Genomic DNA, 26,867 nt, shown 5'->3' with positions numbered 1-26,867 from the left:
AATAATAAACCAAGTGAAAAAGAGATTAAAAACAAGCAAAAAATAATTAAAGATTCATCAAGATCCTGTTATAAGATCTAGAATATTGTTTTTGAGTCAAATGTTTCACTGTTTCTGTTTTGAAGAAAGTATCACAGAGAAACACTTTAACATAATATTTTTCTTTAGGTTACTGGAAGCCACTGTGGTGCTACCCACCGAAATTGGCACTGCCTTACTATGGGGTGAGGTGCCCACCACTTACGGTCTTTCCTCTTTTATATACACCACAGCATATAATTTTTACCATACAGACATTGAGCAATGCATTGGGTCTGTGTTTGTCTGGTAAGAAACCTGATGAAATTTCTGTATTTGCTAAGCTGTTGGAGGGTTTCCCCGAACTCCCAATTCCAGAGAGCTCAGGAAATTAATGGAAATTGGGTGTAAACCACCCCGGAGTTCTCCATGCTGACAGTGCACACCCCTCATCCCAGCCCCTGTAAAGCTACATTTCTTGGGCTTTTCATTTTTTAAGCCTATGGGGTAAGAATTCAATACAAACACTAAATTGATCTCCTGACCTCATTCTTATCCTGCTGGCTGCAATTAATAAAGCATTCCTGACCTGGTCTTCACCATTTCAACCCAGTTCCTATTAGCAGTCTCCCTGCCTCCTCACTGGACAAAACCACAGGAATCCATCCAGCCACTGGGTAGGAAGTTCACTTAGTTGAAAAGTTAAGATCTGAACCATTAATTAGGAGACAAAATATGGGGGTGGCAAGTCATTTTGAGGAGACTGAAGGTGGGGGCAGCAAATTGAGAGGACATTGCTCATGCAAGTCTGAAAAGGTGAAAAACTATTGTAATTGAGGCTGTCTCAGGGCTGGCCCATTCCATTGTGCTAGCAAATAAAGGTGAATGAGCAAAATATTATGACTCACATCCTGACATCGACATTAGACAACACCGCAGGGTTAATTAAGGAAATAAAAAATAAATATCAAGGCAATGTCAAGGTGAATTTTTGATTTGCCTTGGAAAGTTGGGCATATTCTATTTTTAAGCTTCACAAATTGCTAAGAGTTGATGTTAACATAGCATCTATGTGCCAAAATGGCTCTACTGCCTAGTTTGGTTCTCTTGTGCTCTTTCTTAAACATGTGCTGGGAACATACATGTCTATTACACTGCCTTTTTGTTTTCTCTTCTCCAACTGTTGGGTGTTGTGTTGGGTCAGGTATCTTCCATCATGTCTTTAAGTATAGATGTGTGTTTTCTTTACCCCAAAGAGGTAGTTAGTGCTTCTTACTTTTTTGCCACTGCTCATAATCCTTTATATACATATTAGGTCAAGCCATATGAAATTGCCATTTTTGTAGGTCAAAAAATGGTCAATACTGAAAATTAAAAACAGTTCAACCTAATATTTGTGTGTATGTGTGTCTTATATAACGTGTGTGTCTGTGTGTGCATATATGTATGTGTCTGAGGCAAAAACACTTTACATATTTTACTTCAATTACTTTTTACAATATCCTATAAGGTATGTCAATTTCCTCAACGTACACATGTGAAAACAAGAGGTAAGAAAGTGTAGTAATTTGTCTAAGGTCTTCCAGGATTCAAATTTAGCTTTCTTTCCCTGTGTCACATACTCATACAGTCTCCCCATTATGAAGACTGTTTTGTTGCCTGAATCATCTTGACTTCAAAGCTGTTTTGGGAAGAGACCCAACTGAGTGCTCCCAGCTTGCAGACATCCCTTCTCTCATCCGGTCCCAGGATGTGCACCGCACAAAGGAGTAAATCAGCATATTCTATGTCTGCTTACCCCATTAGCAAACATTGGTAAGATTAATTTAGAATGTTTCAATGATTGTGATACTTATTTCAACAAGAAACCTTGAGTAAATTCTCCAAGCCATTTTTTTGGCCCAGGTTTTAGCAAAATCTTGCATTTTAGAGGAATGCTAGTTTTCCCAGAAATTTGGAGAGAAATGTGCTTACAATATAGTTGAACAAAGGTGTCCAAACACTGTGAAAGCTAGTTCTCTCCTCTTCCAAATTACAGAGCATGAGAAGTGGTTTGCTGGCTTTCCGGTTCCTACTCTGGTCATTTTGGGAAGTAAGACCACAGCAGTCTAGACTTACATTGTTGGCATTATTTTTTTTTTTTTTCAGTAAATGCTTATGCAAATCCATCCTTTCCTGTTGGTCTTTGATTTGTTTTCAACTCACATTTTTGCTGAACTGAAATTATTAAGAAAAACAAAAACAAAAAAACAAACCTTTGCACTAGGTCATGAGAACATTGTTTTACACCATATTCACAGCTCACATTTTTAGGGACAAGTGACAGCAAGGAAGCTGACTTTGAACAAGCACCTTCAGGATCCTCTGAGAAGGGAATAGGTCATGAAGAAGTCAACATAACATACAAAAGCAAACCAGAGTGAGGTCACCAGGAAAGTGTCTCTGTCCCAGTAACTTAGTTCACTAACTGAAAAGGAAAGAGTAGGGCAAGTCATTCCCAGTGTAAACATCACCAGATGGGAGGGGCCATCAGGATTAAACTTTTTTCAAACTGAAGTCTCTGCATGCTTGGTAGTTTGTGCCATGTGTTCTTAGGTGTCTGCAAGTTTCCCATGAGAATTTTTTATTCTGGATTTTGATTTTAATGGTCTTCTAAAAAGTGACTAGCATAAGCATATCCTCAGTTATTTGAATGACCACCTTGGAACCAAGAACTATGGCGTGATTTCCGGGCCCATAATTGCGGTTGTGTTTATAAATTATTGAAAACAGGGGAGAACTGCATCGGCCCAGTGAAAACTAAATGATGTCACGAGCATTGTATAAAGGAAAGTTTTGGAGTAGCGAAAAGCTGGGAGAATTGCATTCAGGAATATGCAATCAGGAATATATTCATATTGGAAGCCATGATATAGTTGTAGCAAAATTATACCGATTGTCACATTAACTTACTGTAGCTCATTTAAAACTTTTGGGGTTTTTAATTTTAAATATATGTGTTTTGTAAATTTGTTTCTTCGATACCTGTAAAACAACTGTAGGTTTATGGAGTGTACATATATAATTATGATAGTTTGCTAGAGTAGCCATAACAAAGTACCACATACTGGGTGGCTTAAACAAAAGAAATTTAATATCTCACAATTCTGGAGGTTAGAAGTCTAAAATCAAGGTGCCAGCAGGGCCATGCTCCCCCTGAAGGCACTAGGGAAGAATCTGTTCCAAGTCCTTCTCTTAGCTTCTGGTAGTTCCTTGGCTTGTGACACCATAACTCCAGTCTTCCTATGGTGTCCCCTGTATGCATGTCTGCATTCAAATTTCCCCTTTCTATAAGAACATCATATTGGAGTAGGGACCTACCCTACTCCAGTATGACCTTGTCTTAACGAATTACGTCTACAACAACCCTATATTCAAATAAGGTCACATCCAGAAGTGCCAGGGTTAGGACTTCAACATACAGGTTTGGGTGGGGGGGCATAATTCATAAGCAAATAACATAAGAAAATTAATTTGTCATTATTAGAGTCAAGATCATTTTTTTCTTTTAAAAGTGGTCTGCATAAATATCATCTGATATTGCTTATATGTGGAATCTAAAAAAAAAAATGGTACAAATGAACCTATTTACAAAACAGAAATAGAGTCACAGATGTAGAAAACAAACTTATGGTTACCAAGGGGGAAAAGATGGGGCGATATTGGGATTGACAGATACACACTACTATATATAAAGTAGACAACTAATAAGAACCTACTGCATAGCACAGGGAACTCCACTCAATACTCTGTAATGACCTATATGGGAATAGAATCTAAAAAATACTGGATGTATGTATATGTATAGCTGATTCACTTTGCTGTACAGCAGAAACTAACACAACATTGTAAATCAACTATACCCCAATAAATATTAAATAAATAAAGTGATCTGCAGATTGCTCAATTTTAAGAAACCATGCTCAAAATTACATCATTCTGGTAAAAAAATTACAACTTCTCATTTGCCCATAGAAAACCTTGTAAAAATATTTAACTTTTAAAAATAAACCATAGAAAAGCTAGATAAAAATAGAATTGAATATTTAGTCAGATCTTTTGAAAAGATGAGTCTCTCAGCCCAGAGGAAAAATAATACATCACAATGGAAAAAGACAATAAGATTGATGGTATAAAATTATTATTTTAAGTTTACTTTTTAAAAAGGTAGACAAACTGTGGGAAAATATGCATAAGAAACAAAACAGAAAAGGGAATAATATGTTTATTCCACAAGGCACATACAAAATAATAGCAGAAGCATAAGACCTCAGTAGATAAATAAGTACAAGACAAAAAGAACTGGGATTGCCACATAAACATTAATATGTATAAAATAGGACTTCCTAGGTGGCGCAGTGGGTAAGAATCTGCCTGCCAATGCAGAGGACACGGGTTCGATCCCTGTCCCAGGAAGATACCACATGCCACGGAGCAACTAAGCCTGTTCGCCACAACTACTGAGTCTGCACTCTAGAGCCCGTGAGCCACAACTATTGAGCCCATGTGCCGCAACTACTGAAGCCCACATGCCTAGAGCCCGTGCTCTGCAACAAGAGAGGCCACCACAATGAGAAGGACGCGCACCACAACGAAGAGTAGTCCCCACTCGCTGCAACTACAGAAGGCCCATGTGCAGCAAAGAAGACCCAACACAGCCAATTAAATAAATAATAAATAAATTTTAAAAAATATGTATAAAATAGATGGCTAATAAGAAAACAAATCCAATTGTACACTTTAAATATATGTAGTTAATTGTATGTCAATTATATCTCAATAAAATTCTTTAAAAAAAGACAAAAATAGACAATTTTTGTGAGAGAAAATGTGACTCAGAAACAATCAAAGAAATGGGAATTTTTAACTGAAATGCTTTTTGCAAACATACAGGCAGGCACATAGGGTGAAAGTGGGGCTCTTGTATCTTGCTGGCACCAGGGTAACTTGCTACCACCCTTTCAGAAAGCACTACTGAAAACACTACAAATGAGGTTTCTCAAAGCTAAGAAATGTACAAACGAATTTTTAAAAAAATTTTTTTTTGAGATGAAAGTCTCATAAAATAAAACTTACCACTTTAAATCGTATAATTCTGTGACATTTAGTGCATTCATGATGTTGGGCAACCACCACGTATATTGAGTTCCAAAATACTTTCATCTTCCCAAAAGAAGGGCCTGGACCCTTTAAGCCGTCACTCCCCATGCCTCCCCTCCAGCAGCCCTTGGCAACCGCCGGTCTGCTTTCTGTCTCTATGGATTTACCTATTCTGGATATTTCATGTAAATAAAATCATGCAATATGTTATCTTTTGTGTCTGGCTTCTTCAATAAGCACAATGTTTTGGAGGTTCATCACCTTGTAGCGTGTATCAGTACTTCATTCCTTTGCGTGGTTGAATACCCCACTGTGTATATGTATATATCACAGTTTGTTTATCCATTCATTCATTGATGGACATTTGGGTTGTGTCCATCTTTTGGCTGTTGGGAACAGTGCTGCTACAAACCACCTTCAAGAAAAAAAAATCACGTTCCTTATTCATTCTAATTTAGGAATTCTCTCCAAAGGGAAGAACCTGAAATATGGAGAAAATCTACATCTCATGTTTATTTCCGGGTTATTAGTGTAATTGGGAAAAAATACGGTTGTAGTAAAATCCACACTGACTGCTAGCTGTTTAATCTTTTGTTATAACCTGCTAACTGTTTCCCACTAATTACACTCTCCCCTCCCCCTCCATGCAGCACAGCTTCTTTTTCTTCCGCAAAGAGGAATGGAACCCAGCCCTGCTGCAGTGAAAGCACTAAGTCCTAACCACTGGACCGCCAGGGAATTCCCACTAATTCCACCTTTTCCCCTAAAATGTATCCTTCAAACAATAGCTTAAGTAAATGTTTTTGAACAGGATCATCTTACTCCCTAGCTAAAATCATCTAATTATTTTCCATCTCATTCAAAATAAAACGCAGCCCCCTATCCCCGGCTTACGAAGTCCTGCCTAATCGTGCTCCAGCCTCATGTCTACCCACTCTCCCTTCCCTCTGTTCAGTCATATTGGCTTCCTTTCTGTTTCTGATAAGTGGCTTTCACTATTCTCCTCAAAGTCTGGTCACATTTCTTTCCTCGATTACACTGCCTCTGTTTCCTCCTCACTCTTCACTGCAATCTGAACTTTGTTCTACCACTTGGCCAAAACAACACCCTGGAAGTGACTCATCAAAATAATGTTGGAATAGACATTCATATGCTAAATCTTTATGAGAATCTGATGATATCCTTAAAAATAAATTGCTAAAAAAATAGTCTTATACATGTTTGAGCTTTCCTGCCAAACTTACTGTGGAAACTTTTACCAATTTGGTCTCTATCACTGGTCATCTTCCCCTACTTCCTCCTCCCATTCACTAGGTGCAACCGTTCTTCAAGGCACAATCATATGGCCTCAGCTCCTCTCTCGATCCTGTTTCCCTGGTGAAAAACTCAGCACAGGGCTCAGCACAGCTCTGGCATGTGTTTTCACGCAAGGCAGTGGCATCAGAGAAAGTGGCTAAGGTAACTTTGAAATGGCTGGGTCAAAGAACACAAAGTGGATTTATTCCTGTGTACTTATGACATCCAACCACTTGGAGAACACACAAAATAAGGTGAGGAGGCTGGATTCCTAAGTAGGGTTCAGGTACTGGTGAAATTCAAATATTAATGTTAATGTGGTCTCTTGTATTCTCACAAGTTGGTAAAGCCTGGGCCTTCAGGAGTGTGTCAGATCCATCCTTCTCTAGAGCAGAGAACTCTACAGATTGGTTGTCAATACCTGTCAGTTACTGCATTACACATAGATTGCTTCAGGGTAACTCTCTGGCTCATTTATGCTAACTAATGTCAAAAGCACACAAGAAATTGCACAAATGAATGCTGGTACTTATTACATTCAGCAGGACAACTTATCATGTGTCTGCTTCAGCACAGTTTTAAGGTCCTCATTTGCACATTTGCTAAATTCAATCAAAGAAACACATACTGAGCACCTATCCTGTGTTCATCCCTGAGCCAGCCACATTGGATACAAGATGAATCTGACATGGTCTCAGCTCTAAAAGATTAATGAATAATGTAGAGGAGACTAGAATGAAGGGAGCCTAATAAGTAGCACCTTCTTCTCCACCAGAATTCAGAACAAATTCAGAGATAAGCTTAAAAAAAAAAAAAAACTAGATAAGCAATATATCAACTTTATTAGCAACTGAAAGTAGATTGAAGGATAAAGCTTAACGTGAAAGCCAAATCTGATTTGCTGTTCACCCTCTAGTCTGGACCTTGGAACAACCCAACAGAGGGAAAGTTTAAATTTGCAAAGTAGACACACTTACTTCAGGTCTTACCTCTCACTGGTCAAAGTGGAGAGGGAATAAGAAAAGAGACCAAATGTGCAATCTCAGGATCACTGATAGATTAACTCCATCCAGTTCAGACACTTGGACAAAAGTTCTCATCCACTGAGAAGGTACTTACTCTAGGGGGAAAGTCAGGGAGGAGAAAGAGGCCAGATATGGTAAGGGAAGATCCTTCTTTGTGGAAACCAGGAATGGAAAAGATGCTACCAGGAGGGAGCAGTGAAGTATGTATATGGGAGGTAGCTCTTTCGTTATGTTGAAAAGATGAGTAGTGTTTGGACAGGTCTAACAGAAAGGGAATAGTGGAGTAGTCAGTGAGATGCATGTCAAAGGGAACAACATGACTCAAGGTACAAATGTGAACATTGATGGTGAGCTAAAGAAGAAGCAAGTATCCAGCAGGATGGACAGGGTCATTTTATGACATCAATTTGATCTAGAGGGTTTTTGACTTGGCCTCAAAGGCAAACATTTTTCCACATTTTAAATCATCAGGCAATGTTTAAATGTGCTTCATTGGGGCTCAGGATGAAGTGAAGTTCAAGGCGAGGGGAAATTCAATTAGGGACACTAGTGCCAAAAATGGGGACAAGGATATCTGTTGCCCAGGTTATTGGGTGATTAAAAAATATAGTGATTGGCATAATGATGTGGCCATTTTGTTTTGTTTTTTGTTGTTGTTGTTGTTTGTGGCACACGGGCTTAGTTGCCCTGTGGCATGTGGGATCTTCCTGGAGCAGGGATTGAACCTATGTCCCCTGCATTGGCAGGCGGATTCTTAACCATTGCACCACCCAGGAAGCCATGATGTGGCCATTTTGAAAATATCTTTGTCAAAATGTTTCTCATTTTCCAGAATACCTTGTTCACATGCTAGACAGTATGGAGGGCATAAAGTAAGATATGGAGATTTTTTAAAATGCAGGTGGGGTGAAGTTGTAAAGGACTTGGAATAGCATTTAAGTGAGTTTGTTTCATAGATAGCAGGAAAGAGGAAAAGGTTTTTAATAGAGTTGTTATCTGACAGGTGCCATACTAGTCACTCATATAAAGTGATACTAGCCTTCTAAGAGTTCATAGTCTAGTCAAGGAGATCAACAGATAGATAATTTCCAAACAAGTAACCAGAAGGATAGGGTGACATAATCTGAGTCATGTGTCAAAAATATCTCTTTGGTAACAGTGTGAGAACCGGTTGAGGGAGGAACAGAGACTGGAGGCAAGGACCTCAGTTAAAAAGCAATGTGGCATCCAGGCAAGAGGATCACCAAATGGTCAGAAGGAAATGAAGTCTAGTGCACAGGCAGAAGCATTCATTTCTGAAAAAGAAATTTCACTTCTGAAACGGGAGAAAAAACAAGCACAAGTAAAGATGAAAAAAAATCATATTGCCTTTTAGACTTGCATGATATAAAAATCATTTTCACATTTTAATTCAATAGGGTCTTCTCTTTCATTGGTTGTGATGGAAAGTATTCAGACCAATTACTCACATTTCAAACGAATAGCATGCTTTTTTGTTTATTTAACTCCAATACGGCCCAGCTGTAGAAAAATAATCAAGAGTTGACCACGGTGTCTGTTTGTACACTTAGAAAACTGTAGGTTAGATTCTCAGAGGTTTTTATTTTTCCAGGAATCAAAACCACAGTCATTGTAAGATTATGAAATAGTCAGGAAAGTAAGATGGAGAGCTCTTTTTGAGAGGAGAGGAAGGAAGAGGCACATATCAGAGTAGATTCAAGGTAATAGGCAGTAGACACTTGTAAAGAGGTTACTATCTGTAGGCAGTTTTTCAGCTACCCCTGAATAGTTCATAAAATCAACTGCCTACATTGACATTCATTCATTCATTTCTCAAATATTTTTTAAACGCCTGCAATGAGCCAGACATTCTTCTAGGTACTGGGGATACAGTAGTAAAAATAATAGACAAAAAAAATCCTCTTGAAGCTTACATTTTAGTGAGAGAAGTCAGATAACTAAAAAATAGATAAGTGGAAAGATAATAGTATGTTAGATGATAACTGTTATGGAGAAAACAGCATGGAAGTTTGGACAGGATGGTTATAGCTGGAGTGAGGGATGTGCAGAGAAGTCTTCACTGAGAAGTTAACATTTGGGTAAAGGCCTGAAGGAAGTGAGAGAGTGAATAATTAACAATTCTCTGTTTGAATGTCCAAAGACCTGAGAAGCAGATGCTCAAAACTGTGCACATCATCTTCCTTCTCAACAGTGAGCAGCAGGGTTAGTGAACTGTGTTCCCTGTGTGTGTAAATAGCACCAGCATACACTGGTCTCCCAAGTCATCTTGACCTTTTCCCTTCTGTTAGCCCCCACATTTAGTCTATTACCAAAGTCTGCCAATTCTACTTCCTGAACATTTCTCTGATTCGTCCCTTAGTCCCAAGTGCATCTCAATCTGCCCAACCACATGAGCCTCAAGACTTCCCTGCCCCAAATCTATCCTCCTCATCAGAGACCATGAATGAAACTGATATATCTACATCGCAAACCTGGCTGTGCCATTGCATTGCTTAGAATGTTTCACTGTCTCACCATTACCCCTAGCACAGGGGTCCCCAACCCTCAGGCTGGACTGGGATCGGTCAGTGGCCTGTTAGGAACAGGGCCGCACAGCAGCAGGCGAGTGGTGGGTGAGCAAGCAAAGCTTCATCTACCCTCCCCATCGCTCTCGCGTTACTGCCTAAAACATCCACCCTCCCCCGCCCTGTGCAAAAATTGTCTTTCATAAAACTACTCCCTGATACCAAAAAGGTTGGGGACCACTGCCCTAGGACATCGTCCAAGCCCTTTAGCATGACGAACAAGGCCCCTAAGACCTGACCTCTTCCAAATTCTCCACCCACGTCTTCTTCTAAACAGTTAACTGTTCCTTTCCAACACACAACATATTATTTCACTCCTCCTTGTCTTTGCTTGTGCCATTCCCTCAGTCTCAAATCTATGTCTAATTAACTCTAGATATCTGTCCAGCTCAACTTGAGTACCACTTCTTCCAGGGAGTACGATCTCTCAAGTTTAAGTGCATCTCCTTTTTTGCATACCCCTAATGCAGAAAAAACCACGCTGTCGTGTTATTATCTGTGGATGTGTCTATCTCCTCCACAAAACTAAGCAGTTCAAGGGCAGCATGGGAACTTACTCACCTTCATATCTCCTAGCATATTCTCTGTTGAACTTTCAAATAAACTAATTTAAAGATAAGGTTCTTGGAACACAGGAAGTGATTATATTTTAGACCAAAGTCTGATGCTTCTCTCTACTTGTAACTCTGTCTATAAAACAACCTCAGAGTGGTTTGTTCTTCCCTTCCTCGGAAGGGGGAGAAAATGCTGTTTATCGACATTCCTCTTGGGGTCAAAGCAGAGACCACTTCATGGTCTGGGTGTGGGCATCACTGGTCATACAGGACAAAGAACAGCGTTTCTTATTGATTCCGGAAACAAGATTACACTAGGTGAGCACTTAAGGTTGAAATAGGAAAGTAAGCAAAGGTAAGCCGGAAGATAGCAAAAGGCTGTAGGTGTTCACTGTGAAACTTCTAGTAACAATTCAAATCTTACTAAGCTCATAAAATGCTTCGTGCACTAGTAGATAGTGTGTGTGCATGTACATGTATATGCTTGCATGTACAGGTGGTGTATAACCTGGGAAAGGAGCATAGGTTTATATCCAGTGTTGAGGGACATACAGAGACTACATGCAAGGGTGCAGGATTGGAGACATTGGGGAGCATAAGCAAATAAACTGTCAATATTTCCAGTGTTTGGTTTATTTGAAGTTATCCAGGCATATGGTTTGGGGTAATTCAGGGACCTTAGAATCAGAATGAAGTGGGTTTCAATCTTCTATCCAACTTTCATCAATTGTATAGCCTTGGGCCAGTCATTTAATTTCTCCAAGTCTGAGCCTTTACCTATATAAAGGGGATACCTCTGGATTACTAGAAAGATTAACTATCAATAAGTGCTTTGTGCATTACAACTGTTGTTATTTTCATCAGTCCTGTGTTTTAGGAAGATGTATCTGGTGGTGGTGCTAGGGGTGGACAGAAGCCAAGGGAAGCTGACAAGAGGATATTTGAGCAACTCTTCGTGAGAGAGAGAATTAAGAGTTTGAAAGCAGGAAATGGTGATGGAAATGAAAAGGAAAAAAATTTGAAAGGCGAGACAATAGCTGATGGGATAAGCATATCCAGGAAAAGAGGGGCAGGGTCTGAGATGGAGACAAAGCTTTGCATTTCAGTAAGTGGAAAATGAATGGTGATGCTGTGTTTTCAGCCATGCCCCTCTCCTCAGTGTGTACAGAGCATTCCACCCAGCGCCTCCTCTTTGGCGTATGTTCTGTCCTCCTCCAAGCTAACTGAGACTTCATGGCTGGACTCAAGTCCCTTGTCGTCAGAAATCTTCCCTGACCATGCAAGCCCAGGTTTAGTTCTTCTTTCTCCAATCAGCTGCTGTACCTCAACTCACTTATGGATTGGGTACTTAATTATACTTCATTCCTGGGGTCTTAGATCTAACCTGCTGATTAAATTTCTTGTTCTCTAAAGGTGAGAACAAAATCTCACCTATTTTTCTATCATCATCTCAGCCAAATGGTCCATACCTACTCACCTCTTCTGTGACCTAATATTGATGGCTTCCTTTGTTCTGGACCTTCACACAATCACTGCATGCAAATTGTCACTTATGAGAACCCCATAAGGAAGAGAGTATGTTTTTTAAAAGGTAGGAGAAGAGCCAGGCAGCAACCTCCAGAGAACAAACAAAATCAACCCAGTACAAATATTTTGGCCTCATCACTATATTCATTGTCTCTACCACCACTAACATTTACTGAGCATCTACCAAATGCCAGGTACCTGGATCAGTCATTTAAGCCTCACAATGACCCCATAGGGGTAGTACCACTGTCCTCAATTCACAGATGAAGAAATAAGACTTAAGGAGGTTAAGCAACATCCAAATACTAACAGCTAGTAAGTGGTGGAAGATAGAAACTCTAATATAATATGAAACTAATATAATATGAAACTCTAATATAACATGACTAGTTGAGTTGTGTAGTAACCATATTAAAACAATTTTACTGAGGGAGGGAGGTAACTATAAAATAAAGGACAAGGTAATGGAAAAACCCTGGGCTAGGAGTCAGGAGACTGGCATTTTGGTCCCGAGCACGTTAAGATCTCTAGAGTTCAGTTTTCCTCATCTGGAAAATAAAGGGGTTACAGTAGGTAACCTCTAAGATGCATCCCAGCCCCAAAGTTCTGTACTAGAAACATCAATTTCTTGTGTGCTAAGAGACTTGCTAGCAACATTCTTAATATAGATGCATATATTCTAAGGAGTTATTGGAATGATTAGGGGAAGGTTAATTGGGGGAATGGGAAGGTCGCATGGAGTTTTGAGAGTGTTTTGAAACAAGAAAAGAAATGGCATGAAGTAGAGGGACATGAGGAAAAACTTCAGGCTAAGATATTGTCAGGAAAATGAGTAAAAGGGCGGAGGGTATGAGTCATGTGCACAGGATAACTAGCAGATCTGCCCGTCCGCAGTGGGAAGCACCATCACAGCAGGAAATGGGTACACTTAGTCAGGACAAGACTAAGAGTGGTGAACAATCTTGAAAGCAATGCTTAGAGGTCCAAAAATTAGTAATTGGGGCAGAGATCTTTGTCCAAGCTTTTTGAATGTGTGCAGACAAAAAAAAAAAAAAAAACTAGATAAATTATTTTTCCTCCATTAATTTGTTATCTGTGTATAACAGGAACATAGCTACATAACAGGAGTTTTTGCAGAGAAAAAGTATGGGATAAGACGTTGTTCTAGCATGACATTCTAAAAATCAGCTAAGCCAAATAAAATGTTTGGGGACGTAAAAGTTACACTTCCTCAGGGAACACTTATGAACGTGGGGGGTGGGGGTGGAGGGGAGAGAGGTATCTGAATGTGGTATGTGTATAAATGTAAGAGGAAATTGTTGAGGTCTGCGTGTTAGGGGGTTGGCGTTTTTTAAGTAATGGCTGGCATATGTTCTTAATTTATTCCCAGAAAGAAAAATAACCTAGCCTAACTTCCCAAATGCACCACAAGTCCCTTAAACTTGGTTTAACCTTTCTGAAATCTTTGTATTCAGGAAAAAGAATCTTTATTCAAGAAGAATAAAATCAATTAAACTCTATGAAGTTTTTTGTAAGCCAACTCTGTTTCTGAGACATTAGAAAACATGAGGGCTATTTCAATATAAAGTCCTAATAAAATGATTAGTTTTGATAAGAAACTAGATAGGATAGTTCTTGTCAGATTCAAGTGTCTTTCCTAGAAAAGTATATCATGAAAGTACTTATTTCATATTCTCCTGTTTCTGGAATGCATTTCCTTTCAATATAAAAGTGACATAAGGCACATTTAAGATTTGGATTTTTCCAGTGTGTTTATAGGAAAGATTCCTGGGCAGAGCCAGAGAGCTATGTTGGAAAAGGAAAAAGGAAACGGTACTAATTTGAATGTTTATTTACTACGTGCCAGGCATTATGCTGGACATTTTATACTCACTATTTCATTTCATTGCCTTAATGCCTCTACACATGAGAACAAAGAGCCTCTGAGTTACTGGGCTGAGTTACACAGCTCATAATGGAAGCATAAGGATTCAAGCAAGCCTAGATCTACGCTACTTCAAAGCCCACGTCCATTCTACTAGCAATTGATTCATACTACTGACTATCTCATCTTGCCACTCAGGTGGAAAAAAGGTGGTTCCCATCTGTTAATAAAATTCTTTGATGCTAAAAATTTATTTTTAAAAATCTAAGTATAATTTACAAGGGCTATTTAGAATCAATTCCACTGAACTTTCTAATTTGCTTATTTGCTACCTTAGGGCTAGGAATTTGGGCAATTAATATAAGCAGATCATTCATTCAGCTCTATCTTAAAATACATATCCAGAATCAGACCACTTCTCATCACTGCCATTCTTACTACCTTGGACCATGCATCTGTCATCTCTCTTACCTAGATCACTGCAATAGCCTTCTAACTGGTATACCCAATTTCTCTCTTGCCTCCTCTTCAACTGATTCACTCAGTACAGCATGCCAGAGGGACCCTAAAGAGTTAATAATGCAAAATTCTGTTCAAACTCTTCCATGGCTTTCCATCTCACTCGAATAAAAGCCAAAGTATTTAATGGGCTAAAAGGTCTTACTTGATCTCTTTGATCTCATCTTGTACAGTTTTCCCCACCATAACTTTGACACTCAGGTCTTCAGTTCCTAGAATACAGCAGGCATGCCTCTGCTTCAGGGACTTTGCCCTTGCTTTTCCCTCTGCTTACAACACTCTTCCTCAAGATATTGGCATGACTTGCTTCTTTAACTTTTTGAGGTCTTACTCAAATGTTGGCACCTAAGTAAGATTTTCTCTGATGATCTTGTTTTAAAATAGCAAACTTCACACACACACACCCTATCTTCCTCCCTATCTTTCATCTTTAACTTGAACCTGAGCTCCCTATTGTCAGTTTCATTCACTCCTATTTCATTCATTAGTGAATATCCAGCACCTAGAACAATGCCTGACACATGGAAAGGACTCAAAAAAATAGTTGTGGTATGAAAAAATGAGTTTATCAATAATTGTATTCATCAGCTCAACAAAAAATATGTTGAGCAAGTACTATATACAAGGAACTAGTCCTGGACTGATAGAGGTGGGGGAAGGTTAAAAAAATGAAGAAGGTACAATGCTTGTCTTCAAAATATTTATTTCTAAAGGAGGAGTTAAAAGAAAAGTACAAAAAAATATCAGGGGAACTTATAGACAACAAACATTACATTTTATTGGGCAGTCTTAGGAATGATTTTGTGACTTATTTAGCTATTTGATGTCTCTTGAAGGATGGTTAGGATTTTTAAAGGAGTGTATTATAAATGGAGTGAACAATATAAAAAAAAAAAGCCAACGAAATAGATAGCAATGGAAAACAAGAACATGTCTGGTTCAAAAGAGACAGAGCTGATAGTGGAGAGGGGGAATTCTCGCTGTATTTTAAGAAAGCACATATGTTCTCAGAAAAGCAGGGAAGGCAATATATCTGTGTTAGCTAGAGGTCTTTCAATAACAGGTTCCAAAAAACTCAAACCATTTTAAGCAGAAAAAGAAGAATTTAATGCAACGATACTGTTTCATAGAGCCCCAAGTGGGCCTGCAGTTATGAAAAATTTGAACTCAGTTTTGAACATTGCCTGGCTCACTTGTACTTTCCCCCCAACTTCTCTTTGTGAGTTGACTTCATTCTTCTTTCTTGTTGCTCACAGTTTATTCTGGTCTCCACTCCATGTGCCAAGCTCCTGCAAAATTATTTACAAAATTACTAAAAAGAGATGCCTTGTAAGCACTTGGGAAGAAGAATTGATCAGGAAACAAAAATGGGTTCCCAGAGAAAAGTCATGCCATACCTATGACACTTCATTTTTTTCACAGGGTTACTAAATTGTAGCATTAGAAAAATGCTTTAGAGACTCAAGTTTTACTTAATATGTAAATATGCCATATTTAGTTTGCTATGCTAGGCATTTCGTGATCTGACCCCTGACCTGCCTCTACAGTCTTCTTTGCTCCTCCTATTGCTTCCTGTCACACTGAGTGTATCATCTGTCTCTCCTGCTAGGCTGTAAGTTAAACGGAGTGTAGAGAGTATGTCATTTTCATCATCACACTTTCAGCATCTAGCAAAGATCCTGGCCCATAGCAGGCATTTAATTAATGCATACTTAATCAATAAATGAATGAATAACATTTTGTAGGTAAAAATTATGGTATGTGGGCTAAATGAGAATAAGATTTTGTTTGTTTGTTTGTAAGAAACTTCATTAAAAGTATGCTTAGGTTCATGTAGTAACATCAAGTAGTTGAGGGCTATAAGATCTGAACCTAGCTATGTGCTATTCAACATTTCCTTCAATAATTCAAATGCAGAAAAGGGAGGAATGTTTATATACCTCCAACAAAGCTCAAGTGACATGAGATTTGGAATCTCATTGGCATCTCATTCCACCATATTATGAAATGACAATAGCAGATATCAAAAAAATCTTGACAGGCTGCAGAGATGAAAAGCAATTGAGATGAAATTTAACAAAAATAAATATAAATCTCTGCATTAAAGTTCAAAATCAGCAATAACAATGGAGACATGATTTGAGAATATTTCAAAAGGTGAGCTTGAGAATAGAACTGTATTTCAGTTAATTGCCTTCATTTTGCAGTCCTGTGTATTTTATTTTTGCATTTAAAAACATTCCAAGGAAAGATACAACAGTAGGTTGCCAATGGAATTTCATGGCACAAAATCCATAAGAATCCCTGACCTTCAGGCTCTACTTTTACAAAAAAAATCTTTATTAATCTATAATTCACAGATCATAAAATTCATCCTTTTAAAGTGTAAATTTCAGTGGTTTTAGCATATTAATAGTTATACAACCACCACCATAATAAAATTTTAGAACATTTCATCACCCCAAGAAGAAACCCCATACTCATTAGCAGTCATTTTCCATCCCCATTCCCCTCTTTGCTTGGCAATCACCAATCTACTTTCTGTCACTATAGATTTGCTTGTTTGGACATTTCTATAAAGGGAATCATAAAATATATGATCTTTTGTGACTGGCTTTTTAGCATAATGTTTTCAAGGTTCATCCATACTGTAGAATTATTACTGGCCAAATAATATTCCATTGTATGAGTATACTATATTTGTTCATTTATTCATCAGCTGATGATCATTTAGGTTGTTTCCATTTTTTGGTTATTCTTAACAATGCTGCTATGAATATTCATGTAGAAATTTTTGTGTGGATATATGTTTTCACTTCTCTTGGATAAATACCTAGGTGCAGAATTGCTGGCTATGTTTGAGTTTCCTAGGAAGAGCCAGATTGTTTCCAGAGTGACTGCACCACTTTACAATCATGGTAGTATGATTGTACATGCTACCTTCATACAGAGTATTCCAGTTTCTCCACCTTTTCTGTAACACTTGTTTGTCTATACTTTTTAGTACAGGTCTCCTTGTGGGTTTAATACAATATTTTGTAGTTTTGATTTGCATTTCATTTATGACGAATAATGTTGAGCATATGAGCTTATTGACCTACCGTATATCTTCTCAGGAGAAATGTCTGTTCAAACACTTTGCCTATCTTGTAATTGAGTTATTTGTGTATTTATTATTTTTTTAAATTTTTATTTATTTATTTATTTATTTATTTATTGGCTGTGTTGGGTCTTCGTTGCTGCACATGGGCTTTCTCTAGTTCCTGCGAATAGGAGCTAGTCTTCACTGTGGTGCACAGGCTTCTCATTGTAGTGGCTTCTCATGTTGTGGAGCACGGGCCCTAGGCACGTGGGTTTCAATAGTTGCGGCACACAGGCTCAGTAGTTGTGGCTCACGGGCTCCAGAGCACAGGCTAAGTAGTTGTGGCGCACGGGCTTAGTTGCTCCGTGGCATGTGGAATCTTTCCAGAGCAGGGCTCAAACCTGTGTCCCCTGCATTGGCGGGCAGATTCTTTACCACTGCACCACCTAGGAAGTCCCTGTGTATTTATTATTGAGTTGCAAGTATTCTTTACATAACCTTGATACAAGTCCCTTATCAGATATACAATTTGCAAATTTTTTCCCAATCTGTGAGTTTTTTCATTTTTACTGACTTTTCTTGACTATAAAATCAATTTGACCCATTTCACAACATTGCCAACAAAAATTATTGTAACGTTAAGCTGTATTAATAAAATTATAAGATCCAGATAAAAATATATCTGGTTGCTGCTAGTCTGGCCACTCTGAAATGTTAAAAACGTTCAGAGCACCCCAGTGTTGACGGCACACCAGAAAAAAAAAAAAAGGATAAGATATTCCAGAGTTAAGCAAGGACCTGAAAACTAATCCATAATTCTCATGAGGAACAGAATAGGGAATAGAGTATATTTAGCACAGAATAAAGGTTCTCCACTTACTAAAGGATACTCAAAAGTAAAAAATATCAAAAAGTGAAATAAATGGATGCCAAAAAATCAAAAGTAAAAAATCAAAAGTAAAATAAATGGATGCCAAAAGAAGAGACACATTTGGGGAGTCTATATAATGAAGGAATTACAACAGTCAGACAATGCCAGATAATTATTAAGTATTAAATAGATATTAGTTAAACTGATCAAGGAAGAAATGAATTAGACCTATACAAAACGAGAGCAAGCTGTTTCAACAAGGAGTAGGCTCCCATTAATAAAATGTTCAAGAAAGTAAAAGACTATTATGTGCTGCTTTTACAGTAGGAAAGTTTCCTGCACTGGTAAAAAAAGATTAGATGAGATAACCTGTAAAATCCCTTCCAAGTCTAAGACTCTATCTCTTAAAAAACCTAGTTTGGGCAGCTATTTATGAAAATTCAAGTTTTTAAATTAATTTTGAATTAGGAACATACTCACAAGGGAAAACTTAAGGTACAAAGAGAATGTATCAAAACTTATATCTTTCTTCCATCCCAGTATCCCATTCACCCATTCATCCAGGGTTTACCTTCTCGGGAGGTAAACCCTGTTATTGTTTCTTATTTAGAGATATTCTGCTTATGTAAGTACATATGAAAATATATTTTTACAAAATGGTAGCTTAGTACACATGTTTTTCATCTTGCATTTTTCACTTTAAAATCTATGTTGCAGATTGTAGATTATATCAGTACATGAAGACCAATTTTACTCCTATTAAAGGCTATACAGTATCCCATAGTATGTAACTACTACAATTTATTTAATCTGACCCCTATTGATGGATAATTATGTGGTTTTCTATTTTTTCCAATTATAAACAATGTTGCAGTAGATACACATACTTTCCTCATTTTGCATTTGTAAGAATAATTGGCTTTAGGAAAAATTAGTAATAGGATTTCTAGAATCAAATGTTTTGCGTTTTTGTTTTTGATACAGGTTGCCAAATTGCTTTTCATTGCAGTTGTGGCAATTTACCCTTTTACCAAAAATGTTTGATAATATTTATTTCTCCTCACCCTCAACCCCTAACTCAATTCAGTATTTTCATTTTTTATCTTTGCCAATATCGTGGGTGAAAAATGATCACTGCCACTTAATTTGCATTTCTCTTATTTTGAATGAGGTTGAGCTTCTTTTCATGTTAAAGTCACTTGTATAATTTTTTAAATATGCTGATCTAGTTTGCTATTGTGTTATAGTTTTTTTCTTAGTGATTAATTTGGTATTAATGTATTAAGGAAATTATGTATTAAAGAAATTAACCATTTGTCTATGATATGAGTTGCAAATTTTCCCCCAGATTCTAATCGTATTTTCTTTGTTTTTTTCCCTTGTGAAGTCATTCTTCATTTTATGCAGTTAGACTGTAGATTAAATATTAACGTTTTCTTTTATGGCTTTTAAGATTTGTTTCAACTTAGAAAGAACTTCCTGATTCCAGAATCATATTAAAAATTATCCTCTGTATGTTCTATTACTTTTATGATTTTGTTTTTCACATCTAAATCTTTGCACCATCTGGAATTTATTTTAAGTGTATGTGGGGATTCAAAGTGTTTTTTTTTTCCATATGGTTACCTAATATGTTTTATTGAATACAGATAATAGATGAAGTTAATAGTTCTGAGTATAATGCTCATAAATTATCACAGTATCTACAAGAGTAGCATGTGCATAGTCACGTAATAACAACAGCAATGATAAAAATAATAGCAACGTCAATAATACTAGCTCTACTTACATGGTGCTTAGTACAGTATGTGCCAAGCACAGGTCTAAGCATTTTACAAAAATACTATTGGGTGATTATCTCTAATCCTAAGAATTGGCCAGTTTCACTACAGTGATTGATGCAAGACAAATCCTTCCTATACTCTAGGATAGCCTGGTTAGAGTATAAATAAAAACAAAGAAAACAAAATTCCTCATCTTTACAGTGAAGTTGGAGAGAGCTCCAGGAATGAAAATGATTTATTAATTAAAACAATTTATTCATTTAGGCAAATGAATAAATAGTAGTTCAGTTGGTATTTGTTGAGTACAAAGCTTTGCACTAGGGAAAAGGGATAAAGGCTGGATTTGATGAGTCAGGGCACCATAATCATAGTTTGCATGTGCCAGGCATCACAGATATTCAGAAGCCTGTACACACCAGAACAACACCACCAGCTGGCTCCACTCTGATGATGGAGCTCTGTATATTCTGACTGATCAATGCCAGAGTTATACTGGTTGTTAAATATTTCGAATAGCACCATAGTGCCAGTGCTATGGTAATTCATTACATGCATTAAAAGTGCTCTAAAATTAGGAGTTTGGGATTAAAATATACACACCACTATATATGAAATAGATAACCAACAAGGACCTACTGTATAGCACAGGGAACTATATTCAATATCTTGTAATAAACTATAATGGAAAAGAATCTAAAAAATAATAGATATATGTATAACTGAATCACTTTGCCGTACACCTGAAAATAATACAACATTGTAAATCAATTATATTTCAATCAAAAATTAAAAAACAAAAAAAGTACAATTTTAAAAAATTTATTTATTTGTTTATTTTTGGCTCATTGGGTCTTTGTTGCTGCACATGGGCTTTCTCTAGCTGCGGCAGCAAGGGCTACTCTTCATTGTGGTGCGCGGGCTTCTCAGTGCATGGTGGCTTCTCTTGTTATGGAGCACGGGCTCCAGGCACACAAGCTTCAGTGGTTGTGGCACACAGGCCCAGTAGTTGTGGCTTGCAGGATTAGCTGCTCTGTGGCATGTAGGATCTTCCTGGACCAGGGCTCGAACCTGTGTCCCCTGCATTGGCAGGCGGACACTCCCAACCACTACACCACCAGGGAAGTCCCAAAAACAATTTTAACAAAAAAAAATAAAAAGTTAAAGTGCTCTAATAGCTTGCTATATGTTCTCTTCATAACATTTAGTACAATTATATACTTTTATATAATTGGATTGTCTTTCTGCCAGATTAGACTGTAAATTCCCTGAAAGCTAGAACATATCTGTTTTGCTCAACATTTTATCTCAGTGTCTAGCACGTAGTAGGTGCTCAATAAATATTTGTCAAGTGAATAATTTCAGTTCTAGAAGCAAATATATCCAATTTCTAATTCTTTCCCCACCTCTTCCTGGCTGTGCAACCTTGGGCACGTTTCACAGTTCTCTATACTTTGTTTCCTCCCCTATAAGTAGACATAGTAATAAATGTTACCTAATAAGGTTGCTATGAGAGTTACATTAAATATTACATCATCATCACCATCATACTAAGTTCTTATTATATACCCAGCTCCTCTCAGCTTTAGGAAAATCTTGCAGAATGTGGTCCACACACACACTCATGTTTGAAAAGCCAGTCCTGAGATTCCGTATTTGAATGCTCAGGCACTCCTTTAATCTCATGACTCACACCCTGACATCTAAAATCTACCAAGCACAGTCAGAAGAGAGTGAGGGACTAATCTTTTTTTTTTAATGTATGTGTTCTGATTTTGACTAAGGTGCTTTTCTGAGACTTTTAAAATCATGGTGATAGGCACGTACTGCATATAATAAGCAGACAAAGCTGCCCAGTGCCTGTCAAGCAAGTATGAATAATTCTAATGACAAACTGTTCATATATTACACCCTAAGGATTTGTCATCCAATATTCTGTGAAACTAGGTGAGGAATTCATGGGATACCATCTTGCATCTGCACTTTAGATGCCTTAAAATTTATATTGCTGGTTTGGCAGCTGTATTACCTCTTCTGTTATGAACTTGATACTGTCCTAAAGTGCTTCCAAATCTGCATAGAACCTACCTACTCTTATGATGCTAACTTAACAGCAGACTTTAAAATGTCTTTGGACAAAGCTATAAAATACACTTTGTACAAAGCACTGAAAGGATACACTTGGGGATCTACTAGAAGAAAGAAGCGGGACTCCTGACATCAGGGAGCTTCTTCATTCAGCATCGATGTCGTGATAACTCATGTCTGTGTGTCTCCAGTCCAGTCCAGTCCAGTCCATATTGTTCATTCAGCTATATAGTGGACATCTCCATGTAGCTTTTCAGAGGCTCATCTGCCTCGCCAGGCACAAATGAAATTCATACCCATTTGCCCTGTGTCCCTGTTCTGGTTATTGGCACCATTGTCAGCCCAGTTTCCCATACCAGAAACTTAGACTGGGGCTTGGTTGTCTCCCTCTCCTTAACCCCCTTCATGTAATCACTCAGAAAACCTGTCAATTTTATCATCTCCATATTTCCTTATTCTGTTCTTTCCTTACTCTCTCCACTGCTACTGCCTTAATTCCTGACCTCATCATCTCTAGCCTAGACAACCACAAGTCTCCTTAGCTGGTTTCCCTGGCTCCAGTCAGCTCTTCCTCTAACCCGTTCTCTTCACTGCTACTGAAATGATGGCTCCAAATTCAAATGTTATCATGACCCTCCACTGTCCCTCACCTCTTAATGACCCCCAACTCTACAGGATAAAGTTCAAACAAGGCCCTTCACGAAATGCACACTAATTCTTGCCCAGCCATTTTTTGTCATCCACCCCCACCCTTACACCCCAATGTCAGTCAGATTTAGATATTTAGAATGATTTGCCTGAACTATAGTTGATGACTGCTTCCCTTATCCCATTGGTGAAGTTCACCTGTGACTCTTTCTGCCATTTTTCACTGTTGCCTTTTTTAATATGTCAGTATCTCTTTCTAAACTCTAAGTGCCTTGAAACTAGATCTTTTAGTGTAACTCTTCAGTCCATCAAGCTCTGTCTCTATTTCTCCTCATCACACTTGACCTAGTCAGCATCGCTTCTCCCCAGAATGATGCAATAGATTCTTTTTTTTTATAGTGTCGACTGCAAAGTGTACATGCATTTTTTTAACTTTTTATTTGTTTATTTTTTACAATAAACTGCATATATTTAGAGTGTACAATTTGGTATCCAAGTCTCCCAATTCGTTCCCCCCCGAACCCTCCCCGCTTTCCCCACTTGGTGTCCATATGTTTGTTCTCTACATCTGTGTCTCTATTTCTGCCTTGCAAACCGGTTGATTTGTACCATTTTTCTATAGTCCACATATATGTGTTAATATACAATATTTGTTTTTCTCTTTCTGACTCACTTCACTCTGTATGACAGTCTCTAGGTCCATCCATGTCTCTAAAAGTGTCCCAGTTTCATTGCTTTTTACAGCTGAGTAATATTCCATTGTATGTATGTACCACATCTTCTTTATCCATTCATCTGTTGATGGACATTTAGGTTGCTTCCATGTCCTGGCTACTGTAAATAGTGCTGCAATGAACATTGGAGTGCCTGTGTCTTTTTGAATTATGGTATCCTCTGGGTATATGCCCAGCAGTGGGATTGCTGGGTCATATGGTAGTTCTATTTTTAGTTTTGCAATAGATTCTTAACTAACCAGGTTCTCTACCTCCACTGTCTCCTTACAATCCATTCTTTCTCTGAATTTGGAGTATTTTCTTTAAATGCAAATGGAATATATCTATCTATCTGTATATCTCTCTCTATATATATGTGTGTATATATATATATACACACATATATATATCCTTCACTTCTTAGCATATGTTACTGGCTCTACATTTGTCTTAGGATAAAGATCAGCATCTTTAGTACAGCTCTTATGGCCCTCAGGACCTCCCTAGTCTCATTTTGTGCTTATGTTCCCTCCCTCCTCTTCTCTCCACTCCTGGCAAACCAACTACATTTCTCACTCATACCAGCCTCTCAAAACTGAAGAACTTATGCTTTGACTTACCTCTGTGTTTCCAAACCAATCCTTAAGTGCTGAAGGACACTAGCCTTGATTTATTTCTGCATTTGTTTCAAAAGTACCTGATGTTTGGCAGAGATGCTTTACAGCTGTGCTTTGAGTGATAGTCAGTCATCAGTTGCACAGAATCAGCTCTGACCTGACCACAGGAACGAGCCTGTGCAGATGAGACCTGGAGGTGTCTGAAAGTCACCTTTGCTTCATTACCATGCTAAGATCTCCACCCAAGGGGAGGATTTGTACTCTGCTCGGCACAATTTGTGCCATTCGCAAAGAAGCATGGAAGACTGCACATGCCCTAGCTGCCCCAGCTGCCCCTGAAAATCTAGAGCCCTGATAACATGTCTGCCTCCTACCCCTTAAAATTCCCTTACTCCCCTCCCTTTGGAGAGAAGGTGTTTTTAGAGGGGGAACTCTCCCTTCTCCATTCTTTCATCAACAAGCAAAGTTTCTGCTCTGCTATACCAAATCTGGTCTCATTCAATTGACATTTGTGACTGTGGGCAAAGGACCCATTGAAGGGTCCCCGACCTACAAGGACCAGTAACACATTCAATCCTTGTATTTTCCCATTAAACACACAAAGGGTGTTAGATTTTCTACTAAAGGACATAAAAGTCAGTCAAAGTAGTTGATCAAGTGTGTACCATAATGCAAATATACCAGAAAGGAGGAGTCCATATATATTGATCAATTAGATGAGTCCTATGTGACCAGCCAGAAAATTGGTGCAATAATCTGGGTGTGACTTGCGTGATGGCAGCGCACATAAAAGAGGCAGGAAGAAATGTGAGACATTTCAGAAGGAAAGTCTTCAGAATCGGGTACCTGATTGGTTATGAAGAATGAAGGGCAAGAACGGGCCACAGGAGAATGGTTCCCTGACTGGGAGGGAAAACCTGGACAGGGGTCTTGGTTTGGGGTTAGGACAATGAGTTCTGTGAGACTTGTTAGGTCAAGCTGAGGAAGAGCGGACTGAGGGAAATGATCCTGTGGAAGCATGGATGGTCTAGCGATACAGATCTGGGAGCATCCACATAGCGCAGAGGGAAGGGCAGGGGCTTCAGTGCATCTGCTCTCTTGGGAGACTACAGAGAGGAGAGGCCAGATGATGGAAACAGAGCCAGAGAATTGCCCAGAGCAACAAGTCAAGAGGAGTAAGAGAAGCTGTGGAAGAAACAGAGGCACTATCAAAGAGCTAGGCAGAGGCTGGAGCACGTGATGTCTTGGAAATCAGAACAGAGGTTTCAAGAAGGCGCAGGTGGTCGGTGATACCAAATGGAGGTCACACAGGTCGTGGAAAACAAAGACTGAGAGAGGGCTTTTGGATTTGGTTAAAATATATATATATATATACACACACACATATATATATAGAGAGAGAGAGAAAGAGAATTCTTGACTTCTCAGAGAGCTTCATTAGAAGATAAGAAAGAGTAAAAACCAGAGAAGAGAGTGTTAAAGAATAGGTTATTATTAACTCCTGAAAACAAAAATGGTTTTCAGTGATCAGTTTAATTTATATATTTTGAGCAGTTAAGAAGGCAAACCACTGGTCACTCACCGGACATCCTGAAACACCTCTTTGTGTTCAAGAATAGGCTGCCGTATGTTGTAAGCAGAGACCAAAACCACATAAAACAATTCCCTTAAAACCTCCAAGGCTGGGAAAGCTGTGAAAAATCCCAGTATAACATGTTTTCAGAAGTTTTCCCCATCTTCCATTCCTGCTTATTCAGAAGAATATTTGCAGTTATTTGTTTTCCTAAATGATGTCTTCATTCTGCTATTGCAACATACAAAAAGGCAGATGGCTGCTTTCTTCCTGTTTATATTTTGCTTTTAAGTAACTCAGACCTGAAATAGCCCAACTTTCCAGCTATGTCTTCATAAGCTACTAAAGTTTTAGAAAACACCTAAACTCTTATTCATTCATTCTAAACCTCTGTATAAACTATTCAGAAATACCTATCTCCTAGTTTTCACTCTAGGAAATGAAGTCAATCTGTCCAAAAACTCTTTTTAAAAAATCACTTTTAATTTGCCATTTAGTAAACCCTATGTGAGCGAAACATTATGCTAGTTTCTGAAAAGATAAACGACTTTCTGGCCTCAAAGTTTTCACACATCAGTTGGGTCTAACACCTACATTTTTCTCCCATGGGAGAAGGTGTGACTCCCAAGAAGAGTAGATTTGAAGATGTGCTAAGTGTCCCAGCTCAGATTATCACAGGAGAGCCAGCGAGGGGACCTCACTAATCTCCTATACCAGAGGGAAACTAAACAGCATTTATCTTTCCTGAGAACTACTTTTGTCCTTATAATTGATAAATGAGGCATGGACCAGGGTGGAGAGCCAAGGGCTCTTTAAAAACAAAAGTCTTTCACCTGGGTAGGGGCATGGCTTATACTTTGTTCTTTTCACCTTGGAGTGAGCATTAATGATCTTCTTCTCCTGCTTACTGGGAACACAGCTATGATTTGCTCTAAACTACGTTAAA

At 38.3% G+C, this 26,867-nt stretch overlaps 1 pseudogene; it reads left to right on the top strand.

Moving 5' to 3' along the window:
- LOC130860871 (ATP-dependent RNA helicase DDX19B-like) overlaps positions 1-26,867 on the top strand; it is a 57,510-nt pseudogene that overhangs the window by 12,536 nt on the left and 18,107 nt on the right.

The sequence above is a fragment of the Hippopotamus amphibius genome, chromosome 9 (assembly GCF_030028045.1).
Source record: "Hippopotamus amphibius kiboko isolate mHipAmp2 chromosome 9, mHipAmp2.hap2, whole genome shotgun sequence".
Lineage (NCBI taxonomy): Eukaryota > Metazoa > Chordata > Mammalia > Artiodactyla > Hippopotamidae > Hippopotamus > Hippopotamus amphibius.
This window is presented reverse-complemented; position numbering and strand designations above follow the sequence as displayed.